This window comes from Pseudophryne corroboree, chromosome 11 (assembly GCF_028390025.1).
Source record: "Pseudophryne corroboree isolate aPseCor3 chromosome 11, aPseCor3.hap2, whole genome shotgun sequence".
In the NCBI taxonomy this organism is placed as follows: Eukaryota; Metazoa; Chordata; class Amphibia; order Anura; family Myobatrachidae; genus Pseudophryne; species Pseudophryne corroboree.
In genome coordinates, this window is record NC_086454.1 from 69,925,837 (window position 1) to 69,939,994 (window position 14,158).

A 14,158-nucleotide genomic window follows, 5' to 3' on the forward strand; every position below is an offset into this window, starting at 1 on the left:
AATCAATCTTTCCATTTATTGAGCAAGCTTCCAGATAAAATGTTAACATTAATTCTATCATTGAGATCTCATTTTTTCATTTCACGACAACTTTTTAACTGTATGAGTACCAACAAAAGACTGACTTTAATTTCCCAGGGATGACTACATTAATAACAACGCCATAATATCTATTACAATAAAGCATATTAACAAGTGACTTGGACAAGACATTGTATGAATGTAGGGCCTGTATATACAAAATAAAGGAGAGAAAAGCATTACATAACTTACTGTAAGTTTCCAACTGTTTAAAGAATTAATAAAATACTTGTTTCAAAAAAAATATATAAAAATAATAAAAAATATTATACTTTAGACATATAATTTGTCATTATACATAAGGCAGTGCAAGTGGCACTGTGGCTTAGTTGGTTAAAGCGCCTGTCTAATAAACAGGAGATCCTGAGTTCAAATCACAGCAGTACCTTTGCTTGATACCTTTTTATCACACCAGTATGTAGTTTTTTGTTGATGCATAACAAAATAAGATGTGTAAAACCTTTATCTGCTTTCACTTTGGCACATTTGGTCACCAATGTAAAAAAGTTTAAAGATGCCATCCATGTCAGAAGATGACAAACAACAAAACTTCACCCTATTTCAATATAAGTTAATTTGTAGAAATATGCCTATGTTAAGGTAAATATATGAATTTTTACAAAATAGCCTTCATCATATTGGGTAACTGCAAAATTAATTTGGAGTACAGTCAAAAGAGAATAACACAGGAAGTGTTAAAATGTCTGTAAAAAAGTAAGTTTCCCAAGGTACAGTAATTTGAGAGTCAGTTTAGTCATCATAGCTAGAGAATCATTGACATTTAACCCATATTTATTTCCATAACATCCTTACAATTGTGTTAGGAAAATACTTCTTGATGAAAAGCTAAAATTCTCTTGAAAAAGAATAAATAAAGAATGTTCACCATAATTCTGACTTTTTAAAACAGAGTTCTTAATTTTACTACATGTTTTTGTTTTCTGAATATCAAAAATTAATTGACATTTATTCCCATGTAGCATTACTTACAGAGAAATCAATAAAAGTGCTAAAAAAATATATTAGAAAATTACTTTGACAAGATATTTTAAGAATGTAGGTCCTGTAAATCATGAATAAAAAGAGAGAACACAACTTTCTATTTATACTCTAAATTTCCACCGGTTTGAAAAATTGATGAAGCAATAGTTATAAGAATGTCAAAAATTGTTACCAAATAGCATATCTTCGATATATCATTTTTCTTTGTGAAGCTTTTGAGCATCATGTGGTTCTGTGGCTTAGTTGGTTAAAGCGCCTGTCTCGTAAACAGGAGATCCTGAGTTCAAATCTCGGCAGTGCCTTTCATTTATTTTCATCATCTCAGAACATAGTTTGTTGTTAATTCATCACAAAAAGACACGTGAATGCTTCAGCAGCCTTTACCCTTTCTCACATGTTCAGTAAAATGTACCACATTTCTAGATACAGTCCAAATCAGAAACACAAAAAAATGCAATATTCCCCTTTTTTAATATCAGTTTTTTTGTAGAAGTAAATTGATGCCAAGGTAACTAGAAAAGAATTCCAGAAATTGGCAATATTCATGTCTGAGCAATCTCCAGAAACAATATGGTGACCAGTCAGAGGAAATGTTTAAACAAAAGTCAGTAACAATGTGAGTTTCTCAAGATAAATGGATAGACAATTTAGTCATCAGAGTTTGGAGAGCAATAGAAAATAATGGATTATGTATTACTTAACATAAACAATATTGTGTTAGGAAAGAAATTCCAGAAATCAATCTTTCCATTTATTGAGCAAGCTTCCAGATAAAATGTTAACATTAATTCTATCATTGAGATCTAATTTTTTCATTTCACGACTACTTTTTAACTGTATGAGTACCAACACAAGACTGACTTTAATTTCCCAGGGATGACTACATTAATAACAACGCCATAATATCTATTACAATAAAGCATATTAACAAGTGACTTGGACAAGACATTGTATGAATGTAGGGCCTGTATATACAAAATAAAGGAGAGAAAAGCATTACATAACTTACTGTAAGTTTCCAACTGTTTAAAGAATTAATAAAATACTTGTTTCAAAAAAATATATAAAAATAATAAAAAATATTATACTTTAGACATATAATTTGTCATTATACATAAGGCAGTGCAAGTGGCACTGTGGCTTAGTTGGTTAAAGCGCCTGTCTAGTAAACAGGAGATCCTGAGTTCAAATCACAGCAGCACCTTTGCTTGATACCTTTTTATCCCACCAGTATGTAGTTTTTTGTTGATGCATAACAAAATAAGATGTGTAAAACCTTTATCTGCTTTCACTTTGGCACATTTGGTCACCAATGTAAAAAAGTTTAAAGATGCCATCCATGTCAGAAGATGACAAACAACAAAACTTCACCCTATTTCAATATAAGTTAATTTGTAGAAATATGCCTATGTTAAGGTAAATATATGAATTTTTACAAAATAGCCTTCATCATATTGGGTAACTGCAAAATTAATTTGGAGTACAGTCAAAAGAGAATAACACAGGAAGTGTTAAAATGTCTGTAAAAAAGTAAGTTTCCCAAGGTACAGTAATTTGAGAGTCAGTTTAGTCATCATAGCTAGAGAATCATTGACATTTAACCCATATTTATTTCCATAACATCCTTAAAATTGTGTTAGGAAAATACTTCTTGATGATAAGCTAAAATTCTCTTGAAAAAGCATAAATAAAGAATGTTCACCATAATTCTGACTTTTTAAAACAGAGTTCTTAATTTTACTACATGTTTTTTTTTTTTTTTTGAGAAAAAGTTTTATTGAGTTTTGTACTTTTAACAAGATATTCGTAAGAAATACATTACAGGTATCACACATCGGTACATATCGCAATTAGCTGTTAAATAACAGTGACAGTATATCTATCTATGTACAACAATGAGAGAGTGAGAATTCAATCCGGCATGCATGCCAGTGTATAAAGAGTTGCCTATAGATAGTGTAATACATGTGGTGTGTACTGTAACTAAGGGCGAGGGAATAACTCTTAATGAAGCATTATAGCCTATAAAAGAGTAACAAAGAGTAAGCGTAAGATTAGAAGTAGAAGAGAAAAGAGGAAAAGGGGGGGGGAAGAAAAAAGAGGGGAGGGAGGATTGGAAAGGGAGGTAAGGGAGGAATGGTCGGGCGGTCCCAGTCGCCAGGGCAGTATATCAGATTATCCTCAGTTGGATAGGGTATTGTAATGGTTCCCTTTATCTTATATGGTAGTTAGTGGAGGTTCAGCACCAAAGTGTGATGTCCAGGGTGACCACGTATTGGTAAAATTATCTGGGGTGTCCCGGAGAACCGCTGTAATACGTTCCAGTCTATAGGTTTGCCATATAGCGTTTTACTACATGTTTTTGTTTTCTGAATATCAAAAATTAATTGACATTTATTCCCATGTAGCATTACTTACAGAGAGATCCTGAGTTCAAATCTCAGCAGTGCCTTTCATTTATTTTCATCATCTCAGAACATAGTTTGTTGTTAATTCATCACAAAAAGACACGTGAATGCTTCAGCAGCCTTTACCCTTTCTCACATGTTCAGTAAAATGTACCACATTTCTAGATACAGTCCAAATCAGAAACACAAAAAAATGCAATATTCCCCTTTTTTAATATCAGTTTTTTTGTAGAAGTAAATTTTGATGCCAAGGTAACTAGAAAAGAATTCCAGAAATTGGCAATATTCATGTCTGAGCAATCTCCAGAAACAATATGGTGACCAGTCAGAGGAAATGTTTAAACAAAAGTCAGTAACAATGTGAGTTTCTCAAGATAAATGGATAGACAATTTAGTCATCAGAGTTTGGAGAGCAATAGAAAATAATGGATTATGTATTACTTAACATAAACAATATTGTGTTAGGAAAGAAATTCCAGAAATGAATCTTTCCATTTATTGAGCAAGCTTCCAGATAAAATGTTAACATTAATTCTATCATTTAGATCTCATTTTTTCATTTCACGACTACTTTTTAACTGTATGAGTACCAACAAAAGACTGACTTTAATTTCCCAGGGATGACTACATTAATAACAACGCCATAATATCTATTACAATAAAGCATATTAACAAGTGACTTGGACAAGACATTGTATGAATGTAGGGCCTGTATATACAAAATAAAGGAGAGAAAAGCATTACATAACTTACTGTAAGTTTCCAACTGTTTAAAGAATTAATAAAATACTTGTTTCAAAAAAATATATAAAAATAATAAAAAATATTATACTTTAGACATATAATTTGTCATTATACATAAGGCAGTGCAAGTGGCACTGTGGCTTAGTTGGTTAAAGCGCCTGTCTAGTAAACAGGAGATCCTGAGTTCAAATCACAGCAGTGCTTATGCTTGATACCTTTTTATCACACCAGTATGTAGTTTTTTGTTGATGCATAACAAAATAAGATGTGTAAAACCTTTATCTGCTTTCACTTTGGCACATTTGGTCACCAATGTAAAAAAGTTTAAAGATGCCATCCATGTCAGAAGATGACAAACAACAAAACTTCACCCTATTTCAATATAAGTTAATTTGTAGAAATATGCCTATGTTAAGGTAAATATATGAATTTTTACAAAATAGCCTTCATCATATTGGGTAACTGCAAAATTAATTTGGAGTACAGTCAAAAGAGAATAACACAGGAAGTGTTAAAATGTCTGTAAAAAAGTAAGTTTCCCAAGGTACAGTAATTTGAAAGTCAGTTTAGTCATCATAGCTAGAGAATCGTTGACATTTAACCCATATTTATTTCCATAACATCCTTAAAATTGTGTTAGGAAAATACTTCTTGATGAAAAGCTAAAATTCTCTTGAAAAAGCATAAATAAAGAATGTTCACCATAATTCTGACTTTTTAAAACAGAGTTCTTAATTTTACTACATGTTTTTGTTTTCTGAATATCAAAAATTAATTGACATTTTTTCCCATGTAGCATTACTTACAGAGAAATCAATAAAAGTGCTAAAAAAATATATTAGAAAATTACTTTGACAAGATATTTTAAGAATGTAGGTCCTGTAAATCATGAATGAAAAGAGAGAACACAACTTTCTATTTATACTCTAAATTTCCACCGGTTTGAAAAATTGATGAAGCAATAGTTATAAGAATGTCAAAAATTGTTACCAAATAGCATATCTTAGATATATCATTTTTCTTTGTGAAGCTTTTGAGCATCATGTGGTGCTGTGGCTTAGTTGGTTAAAGCGCCTGTCTCGTAAATAGGAGATCCTGAGTTCAAATCTCAGCAGTGCATTTCATTTATTTTCATCATCTCAGAACATAGTTTGTTGTTAATTCATCACAAAAAGACACGTGAATGCTTCAGCAGCCTTTACCCTTTCTCACATGTTCAGTAAAATGTACCACATTTCTAGATACAGTCCAAATCAGAAACACAAAAAAATGCAATATTCCCCTTTTTTAATATCAGTTTTTTTGTAGAAGTAAATTGATGCCAAGGTAACTAGAAAAGAATTCCAGAAATTGGCAATATTCATGTCTGAGCAATCTCCAGAAACAATATGGTGACCAGTCAGAGGAAATGTTTAAACAAAAGTCAGTAACAATGTGAGTTTCTCAAGATAAATGGATAGACAATTTAGTCATCAGAGTTTGGAGAGCAATAGAAAATAATGGATTATGTATTACTTAACATAAACAATATTGTGTTAGGAAAGAAATTCCAGAAATCAATCTTTCCATTTATTGAGCAAGCTTCCAGATAAAATGTTAACATTAATTCTATCATTGAGATCTCATTTTTTCATTTCACGACTACTTTTTAACTGTATGAGTACCAACACAAGACTGACTTTAATTTCCCAGGGATGACTACATTAATAACAACGCCATAATATCTATTACAATAAAGCATATTAACAAGTGACTTGGACAAGACATTGTATGAATGTAGGGCCTGTATATACAAAATAAAGGAGAGAAAAGCATTACATAACTTACTGTAAGTTTCCAACTGTTTAAAGAATTAATAAAATACTTGTTTCAAAAAAATATATAAAAATAATAAAAAATATTATACTTTAGACATATAATTTGTCATTATACACAAGGCAGTGCAAGTGGCACTGTGGCTTAGTTGGTTAAAGCGCCTGTCTAGTAAACAGGAGATCCTGAGTTCAAATCACAGCAGCACCTTTGCTTGATACCTTTTTATCCCACCAGTATGTAGTTTTTTGTTGATGCATAACAAAATAAGATGTGTAAAACCTTTATCTGCTTTCACTTTGGCACATTTGGTCACCAATGTAAAAAAGTTTAAAGATGCCATCCATGTCAGAAGATGACAAACAACAAAACTTCACACTATTTCAATATAAGTTAATTTGTAGAAATATGCCTATGTTAAGGTAAATATATGAATTTTTACAAAATAGCCTTCATCATATTGGGTAACTGCAAAATTAATTTGGAGTACAGTCAAAAGAGAATAACACAGGAAGTGTTAAAATGTCTGTAAAAAAGTAAGTTTCCCAAGGTACAGTAATTTGAGAGTCAGGTTAGTCATCATAGCTAGAGAATCATTGACATTTAACCCATATTTATTTCCATAACATCCTTAAAATTGTGTTAGGAAAATACTTCTTGATGAAAAGCTAAAATTCTCTTGAAAAAGCATAAATAAAGAATGTTCACCATAATTCTGACTTTTTAAAACAGAGTTCTTAATTTTACTACATGTTTTTGTTTTCTGAATATCAAAAATTAATTGACATTTATTCCCATGTAGCATTACTTACAGAGAAATCAATAAAAGTGCTAAAAAAATATATTAGAAAATTACTTTGACAAGATATTTTAAGAATGTAGGTCCTGTAAATCATGAATAAAAAGAGAGAACACAACTTTCTATTTATACTCTAAATTTCCACCGGTTTTAAAAATTGATGAAGCAATAGTTATAAGAATGTCAAAAATTGTTACCAAATAGCATATCTTAGATATATCATTTTTCTTTGTGAAGCATTTGAGTATCATGTGGTTCTGTGGCTTAGTTGGTTAAAGCGCCTGTCTCGTAAACAGGAGATCCTGAGTTCAAATCTCAGCAGTGCCTTTCATTTATTTTCATCATCTCAGAACATAGTTTGTTGTTAATTCATCACAAAAAGACACGTGAATGCTTCAGCAGCCTTTACTCTTTCTCACATGTTCAGTAAAATGTACCACATTTCTAGATACAGTCCAAATCAGAAACACAAAAAAATGCAATATTCCCCTTTTTTAATATCAGTTTTTTTGTAGAAGTAAATTTTGATGCCAAGGTAACTAGAAAAGAATTCCAGAAATTGGCAATATTCATGTCTGAGCAATCTCCAGAAACAATATGGTGACCAGTCAGAGGAAATGTTTAAACAAAAGTCAGTAACAATGTGAGTTTCTCAAGATAAATGGATAGACAATTTAGTCATCAGAGTTTGGAGAGCAATAGAAAATAATGGATTATGTATTACTTAACATAAACAATATTGTGTTAGGAAAGAAATTCCAGAAATCAATCTTTCCATTTATTGAGCAAGCTTCCAGATAAAATGTTAACATTAATTCTATCATTGAGATCTCATTTTTTCATTTCACGACTACTTTTTAACTGTATGAGTACCAACAAAAGACTGACTTTAATTTCCCAGGGATGACTACATTAATAACAACGCCATAATATCTATTACAATAAAGCATATTAACAAGTGACTTGGACAAGACATTGTATGAATGTAGGGCCTGTATATACAAAATAAAGGAGAGACAAGCATTACATAACTTACTGTAAGTTTCCAACTGTTTAAAGAATTAATAAAATACTTGTTTCAAAAAAATATATAAAAATAATAAAAAATATTATACTTTAGACATATAATTTGTCATTATACATAAGGCAGTGCAAGTGGCACTGTGGCTTAGTTGGTTAAAGCGCCTGTGTAGTAAACAGGAGATCCTGAGTTCAAATCACAGCAGTACCTTTGCTTGATACCTTTTTATCACACCAGTATGTAGTTTTTTGTTGATGCATAACAAAATAAGATGTGTAAAACCTTTATCTGCTTTCACTTTGGCACATTTGGTCACCAATGTAAAAAAGTTTAAAGATGCCATCCATGTCAGAAGATGACAAACAACAAAACTTCACCCTATTTCAATATAAGTTAATTTGTAGAAATATGCCTATGTTAAGGTAAATATATGAATTTTTACAAAATAGCCTTCATCATATTGGGTAACTGCAAAATTAATTTGGAGTACAGTCAAAAGAGAATAACACAGGAAGTGTTAAAATGTCTGTAAAAAAGTAAGTTTCCCAAGGTACAGTAATTTGAGAGTCAGTTTAGTCATCATAGCTAGAGAATCATTGACATTTAACCCATATTTATTTCCATAACATCCTTAAAATTGTGTTAGGAAAATACTTCTTGATGAAAAGCTAAAATTCTCTTGAAAAAGCATAAATAAAGAATGTTCACCATAATTCTGACTTTTTAAAACAGAGTTCTTAATTTTACTACATGTTTTTGTTTTCTGAATATCAAAAATTAATTGACATTTATTCCCATGTAGCATTACTTACAGAGAAATCAATAAAAGTGCTAAAAAAATATATTAGAAAATTACTTTGACAAGATATTTTAAGAATGTAGGTCCTGTAAATCATGAATAAAAAGAGAGAACACAACTTTCTATTTATACTCTAAATTTCCACCGGTTTGAAAAATTGATGAAGCAATAGTTATAAGAATGTCAAAAATTGTTACCAAATAGCATATCTTAGATATATCATTTTTCTTTGTGAAGCTTTTGAGCATCATGTGGTGCTGTGGCTTAGTTGGTTAAAGCGCCTGTCTCGTAAACAGGAGATCCTGAGTTCAAATCTCAGCAGTGCCTTTCATTTATTTTCATCATCTCAGAACATAGTTTGTTGTTAATTCATCACAAAAAGACACGTGAATGCTTCAGCAGCCTTTACCCTTTCTCACATGTTCAGTAAAATGTACCACATTTCTAGATACAGTCCAAATCAGAAACACAAAAAAATGCAATATTCCCCTTTTTTAATATCAGTTTTTTTGTAGAAGTAAATTGATGCCAAGGTAACTAGAAAAGAATTCCAGAAATTGGCAATATTCATGTCTGAGCAATCTCCAGAAACAATATGGTGACCAGTCAGAGGAAATGTTTAAACAAAAGTCAGTAACAATGTGAGTTTCTCAAGATAAATGGATAGACAATTTAGTCATCAGAGTTTGGAGAGCAATAGAAAATAATGGATTATGTATTACTTAACATAAACAATATTGTGTTAGGAAAGAAATTCCAGAAATCAATCTTTCCATTTATTGAGCAAGCTTCCAGATAAAATGTTAACATTAATTCTATCATTGAGATCTCATTTTTTCATTTCACGACTACTTTTTAACTGTATGAGTACCAACAAAAGACTGACTTTAATTTCCCAGGGATGACTACATTAATAACAACGCCATAATATCTATTACAATAAAGCATATTAACAAGTGACTTGGACAAGACATTGTATGAATGTAGGGCCTGTATATACAAAATAAAGGAGAGAAAAGCATTACATAACTTACTGTAAGTTTCCAACTGTTTAAAGAATTAATAAAATACTTGTTTCAAAAAAATATATAAAAATAATAAAAAATATTATACTTTAGACATATAATTTGTCATTATACACAAGGCAGTGCAAGTGGCACTGTGGCTTAGTTGGTTAAAGCGCCTGTCTAGTAAACAGGAGATCCTGAGTTCAAATCACAGCAGCACCTTTGCTTGATACCTTTTTATCACACCAGTATGTAGTTTTTTGTTGATGCATAACAAAATAAGATGTGTAAAACCTTTATCTGCTTTCACTTTGGCACATTTGGTCACCAATGTAAAAAAGTTTAAAGATGCCATCCATGTCAGAAGATGACAAACAACAAAACTTCACCCTATTTCAATATAAGTTAATTTGTAGAAATATGCCTATGTTAAGGTAAATATATGAATTTTTACAAAATAGCCTTCATCATATTGGGTAACTGCAAAATTAATTTGGAGTACAGTCAAAAGAGAATAACACAGGAAGTGTTAAAATGTCTGTAAAAAAGTAAGTTTCCCAAGGTACAGTAATTTGAGAGTCAGTTTAGTCATCATAGCTAGAGAATCATTGACATTTAACCCATATTTATTTCCATAACATCCTTAAAATTGTGTTAGGAAAATACTTCTTGATGAAAAGCTAAAATTCTCTTGAAAAAGCATAAATAAAGAATGTTCACCATAATTCTGACTTTTTAAAACAGAGTTCTTAATTTTACTACATGTTTTTGTTTTCTGAATATCAAAAATTAATTGACATTTATTCCCATGTAGCATTACTTACAGAGAAATCAATAAAAGTGCTAAAAAAATATATTAGAAAATTACTTTGACAAGATATTTTAAGAATGTAGGTCCTGTAAATCATGAATGAAAAGAGAGAACACAACTTTCTATTTATACTCTAAATTTCCACCGGTTTGAAAAATTGATGAAGCAATAGTTATTAGAATGACAAAAATTGTTACCAAATAGCATATCTTAGATATATCATTTTTCTTTATGAAGATTTTGAGCATCATGTGGTGCTGTGGCTTAGTTGGTTAAAGCACCTGTCTCGTAAACAGGAGATCCTGAGTTCAAATCTCAGCAGTGCCTTTCATTTATTTTCATCATCTCAGAACATAGTTTGTTGTTAATTCATCACAAAAAGACACGTGAATGCTTCAGCAGCCTTTACCCTTTCTCACATGTTCAGTAAAATGTACCACATTTCTAGATACAGTCCAAATCAGAAACACAAAAAAATGCAATATTCCCCTTTTTTAATATCAGTTTTTTTGTAGAAGTAAATTGATGCCAAGGTAACTAGAAAAGAATTCCAGAAATTGGCAATATTCATGTCTGAGCAATCTCCAGAAACAATATGGTGACCAGTCAGAGGAAATGTTTAAACAAAAGTCAGTAACAATGTGAGTTTCTCAAGATAAATGGATAGACAATTTAGTCATCAGAGTTTGGAGAGCAATAGAAAATAATGGATTATGTATTACTTAACATAAACAATATTGTGTTAGGAAAGAAATTCCAGAAATCAATCTTTCCATTTATTGAGCAAGCTTCCAGATAAAATGTTAACATTAATTCTATCATTGAGATCTCATTTTTTCATTTCACGACTACTTTTTAACTGTATGAGTACCAACAAAAGACTGACTTTAATTTCCCAGGGATGACTACATTAATAACAACGCCATAATATCTATTACAATAAAGCATATTAACAAGTGACTTGGACAAGACATTGTATGAATGTAGGGCCTGTATATACAAAATAAAGGAGAGAAAAGCATTACATAACTTACTGTAAGTTTCCAACTGTTTAAAGAATTAATAAAATACTTGTTTCAAAAAAATATATAAAAATAATAAAAAATATTATACTTTAGACATATAATTTGTCATTATACACAAGGCAGTGCAAGTGGCACTGTGGCTTAGTTGGTTAAAGCGCCTGTCTAGTAAACAGGAGATCCTGAGTTCAAATCACAGCAGCACCTTTGCTTGATACCTTTTTATCACACCAGTATGTAGTTTTTTGTTGATGCATAACAAAATAAGATGTGTAAAACCTTTATCTGCTTTCACTTTGGCACATTTGGTCACCAATGTAAAAAAGTTTAAAGATGCCATCCATGTCAGAAGATGACAAACAACAAAACTTCACCCTATTTCAATATAAGTTAATTTGTAGAAATATGCCTATGTTAAGGTAAATATATGAATTTTTACAAAATAGCCTTCATCATATTGGGTAACTGCAAAATTAATTTGGAGTACAGTCAAAAGAGAATAACACAGGAAGTGTTAAAATGTCTGTAAAAAAGTAAGTTTCCCAAGGTACAGTAATTTGAGAGTCAGTTTAGTCATCATAGCTAGAGAATCATTGACATTTAACCCATATTTATTTCCATAACATCCTTAAAATTGTGTTAGGAAAATACTTCTTGATGAAAAGCTAAAATTCTCTTGAAAAAGCATAAATAAAGAATGTTCACCATAATTCTGACTTTTTAAAACAGAGTTCTTAATTTTACTACATGTTTTTGTTTTCTGAATATCAAAAATTAATTGACATTTATTCCCATGTAGCATTACTTACAGAGAAATCAATAAAAGTACTAAAAAAATATATTAGAAAATTACTTTGACAAGATATTTTAAGAATGTAGGTCCTGTAAATCATGAATGAAAAGAGAGAACACAACTTTCTATTTATACTCTAAATTTCCACCGGTTTGAAAAATTGATGAAGCAATAGTTATTAGAATGACAAAAATTGTTACCAAATAGCATATCTTAGATATATCATTTTTCTTTATGAAGATTTTGAGCATCATGTGGTGCTGTGGCTTAGTTGGTTAAAGCACCTGTCTCGTAAACAGGAGATCCTGAGTTCAAATCTCAGCAGTGCCTTTCATTTATTTTCATCATCTCAGAACATAGTTTGTTGTTAATTCATCACAAAAAGACACGTGAATGCTTCAGCAGCCTTTACCCTTTCTCACATGTTCAGTAAAATGTACCACATTTCTAGATACAGTCCAAATCAGAAACACAAAAAAATGCAATATTCCCCTTTTTTAATATCAGTTTTTTTGTAGAAGTAAATTGATGCCAAGGTAACTAGAAAAGAATTCCAGAAATTGGCAATATTCATGTCTGAGCAATCTCCAGAAACAATATGGTGACCAGTCAGAGGAAATGTTTAAACAAAAGTCAGTAACAATGTGAGTTTCTCAAGATAAATGGATAGACAATTTAGTCATCAGAGTTTGGAGAGCAATAGAAAATAATGGATTATGTATTACTTAACATAAACAATATTGTGTTAGGAAAGAAATTCCAGAAATCAATCTTTCCATTTATTGAGCAAGCTTCCAGATAAAATGTTAACATTAATTCTATCATTGAGATCTCATTTTTTCATTTCACGACTACTTTTTAACTGTATGAGTACCAACAAAAGACTGACTTTAATTTCCCAGGGATGACTACATTAATAACAACGCCATAATATCTATTACAATAAAGCATATTAACAAGTGACTTGGACAAGACATTGTATGAATGTAGGGCCTGTATATACAAAATAAAGGAGAGAAAAGCATTACATAACTTACTGTAAGTTTCCAACTGTTTAAAGAATTAATAAAATACTTGTTTCAAAAAAATATATAAAAATAATAAAAAATATTATACTTTAGACATATAATTTGTCATTATACATAAGGCAGTGCAAGTGGCACTGTGGCTTAGTTGGTTAAAGCGCCTGTCTAGTAAACAGGAGATCCTGAGTTCAAATCACAGCAGTACCTTTGCTTGATACCTTTTTATCACACCAGTATGTAGTTTTTTGTTGATGCATAACAAAATAAGATGTGTAAAACCTTTATCTGCTTTCACTTTGGCACATTTGGTCACCAATGTAAAAAAGTTTAAAGATGCCATCCATGTCAGAAGATGACAAACAACAAAACTTCACCCTATTTCAATATAAGTTAATTTGTAGAAATATGCCTATGTTAAGGTAAATATATGAATTTTTACAAAATAGCCTTCATCATATTGGGTAACTGCAAAATTAATTTGGAGTACAGTCAAAAGAGAATAACACAGGAAGTGTTAAAATGTCTGTAAAAAAGTAAGTTTCCCAAGGTACAGTAATTTGAGAGTCAGTTTAGTCATCATAGCTAGAGAATCATTGACATTTAACCCATATTTATTTCCATAACATCCTTAAAATTGTGTTAGGAAAATACTTCTTGATGAAAAGCTAAAATTCTCTTGAAAAAGCATAAATAAAGAATGTTCACCATAATTCTGACTTTTTAAAACAGAGTTCTTAATTTTACTACATGTTTTTTTTTTTTTTTTTTTTTTTTGAGAAAAAGTTTTATTGAGTTTTGTACTTTTAACAAGATATTCGTAAGAAATACATTACA

The 14,158-nt window shown here is 30.5% G+C and overlaps 13 non-coding genes across 13 annotated transcripts; all 13 read left to right on the top strand.

Annotated features, from left to right (window-relative positions):
* Positions 1 to 395: 395 nt before the first annotated feature.
* TRNAI-AAU (transfer RNA isoleucine (anticodon AAU)) lies at positions 396 to 469 on the top strand. Its single transcript has one exon. It is a non-coding gene; the product is annotated as a tRNA-Ile (tRNA).
* An 842-nt stretch (positions 470 to 1,311) lies between these two features.
* Positions 1,312 to 1,385, top strand: TRNAT-CGU (transfer RNA threonine (anticodon CGU)). The gene has a single exon. It is a non-coding gene; the product is annotated as a tRNA-Thr (tRNA).
* Positions 1,386 to 2,213: 828 nt separating this feature from the next.
* TRNAT-AGU (transfer RNA threonine (anticodon AGU)) lies at positions 2,214 to 2,287 on the top strand. The gene has a single exon. It is a non-coding gene; the product is annotated as a tRNA-Thr (tRNA).
* A 2,078-nt stretch (positions 2,288 to 4,365) lies between these two features.
* On the top strand, positions 4,366 to 4,439 carry TRNAT-AGU (transfer RNA threonine (anticodon AGU)). The gene has a single exon. It is a non-coding gene; the product is annotated as a tRNA-Thr (tRNA).
* An 842-nt stretch (positions 4,440 to 5,281) lies between these two features.
* Positions 5,282 to 5,359, top strand: TRNAT-CGU (transfer RNA threonine (anticodon CGU)). The gene has a single exon. It is a non-coding gene; the product is annotated as a tRNA-Thr (tRNA).
* An 824-nt stretch (positions 5,360 to 6,183) lies between these two features.
* On the top strand, positions 6,184 to 6,257 carry TRNAT-AGU (transfer RNA threonine (anticodon AGU)). The gene has a single exon. It is a non-coding gene; the product is annotated as a tRNA-Thr (tRNA).
* An 842-nt stretch (positions 6,258 to 7,099) lies between these two features.
* On the top strand, positions 7,100 to 7,173 carry TRNAT-CGU (transfer RNA threonine (anticodon CGU)). Its single transcript has one exon. It is a non-coding gene; the product is annotated as a tRNA-Thr (tRNA).
* A 1,746-nt stretch (positions 7,174 to 8,919) lies between these two features.
* On the top strand, positions 8,920 to 8,993 carry TRNAT-CGU (transfer RNA threonine (anticodon CGU)). Its single transcript has one exon. It is a non-coding gene; the product is annotated as a tRNA-Thr (tRNA).
* Positions 8,994 to 9,821: 828 nt separating this feature from the next.
* On the top strand, positions 9,822 to 9,895 carry TRNAT-AGU (transfer RNA threonine (anticodon AGU)). Its single transcript has one exon. It is a non-coding gene; the product is annotated as a tRNA-Thr (tRNA).
* An 842-nt stretch (positions 9,896 to 10,737) lies between these two features.
* TRNAT-CGU (transfer RNA threonine (anticodon CGU)) lies at positions 10,738 to 10,811 on the top strand. Its single transcript has one exon. It is a non-coding gene; the product is annotated as a tRNA-Thr (tRNA).
* An 828-nt stretch (positions 10,812 to 11,639) lies between these two features.
* On the top strand, positions 11,640 to 11,713 carry TRNAT-AGU (transfer RNA threonine (anticodon AGU)). Its single transcript has one exon. It is a non-coding gene; the product is annotated as a tRNA-Thr (tRNA).
* Positions 11,714 to 12,555: 842 nt separating this feature from the next.
* TRNAT-CGU (transfer RNA threonine (anticodon CGU)) lies at positions 12,556 to 12,629 on the top strand. The gene has a single exon. It is a non-coding gene; the product is annotated as a tRNA-Thr (tRNA).
* An 828-nt stretch (positions 12,630 to 13,457) lies between these two features.
* Positions 13,458 to 13,531, top strand: TRNAT-AGU (transfer RNA threonine (anticodon AGU)). The gene has a single exon. It is a non-coding gene; the product is annotated as a tRNA-Thr (tRNA).
* The last annotated feature ends 627 nt before the right edge of the window (positions 13,532 to 14,158 follow it).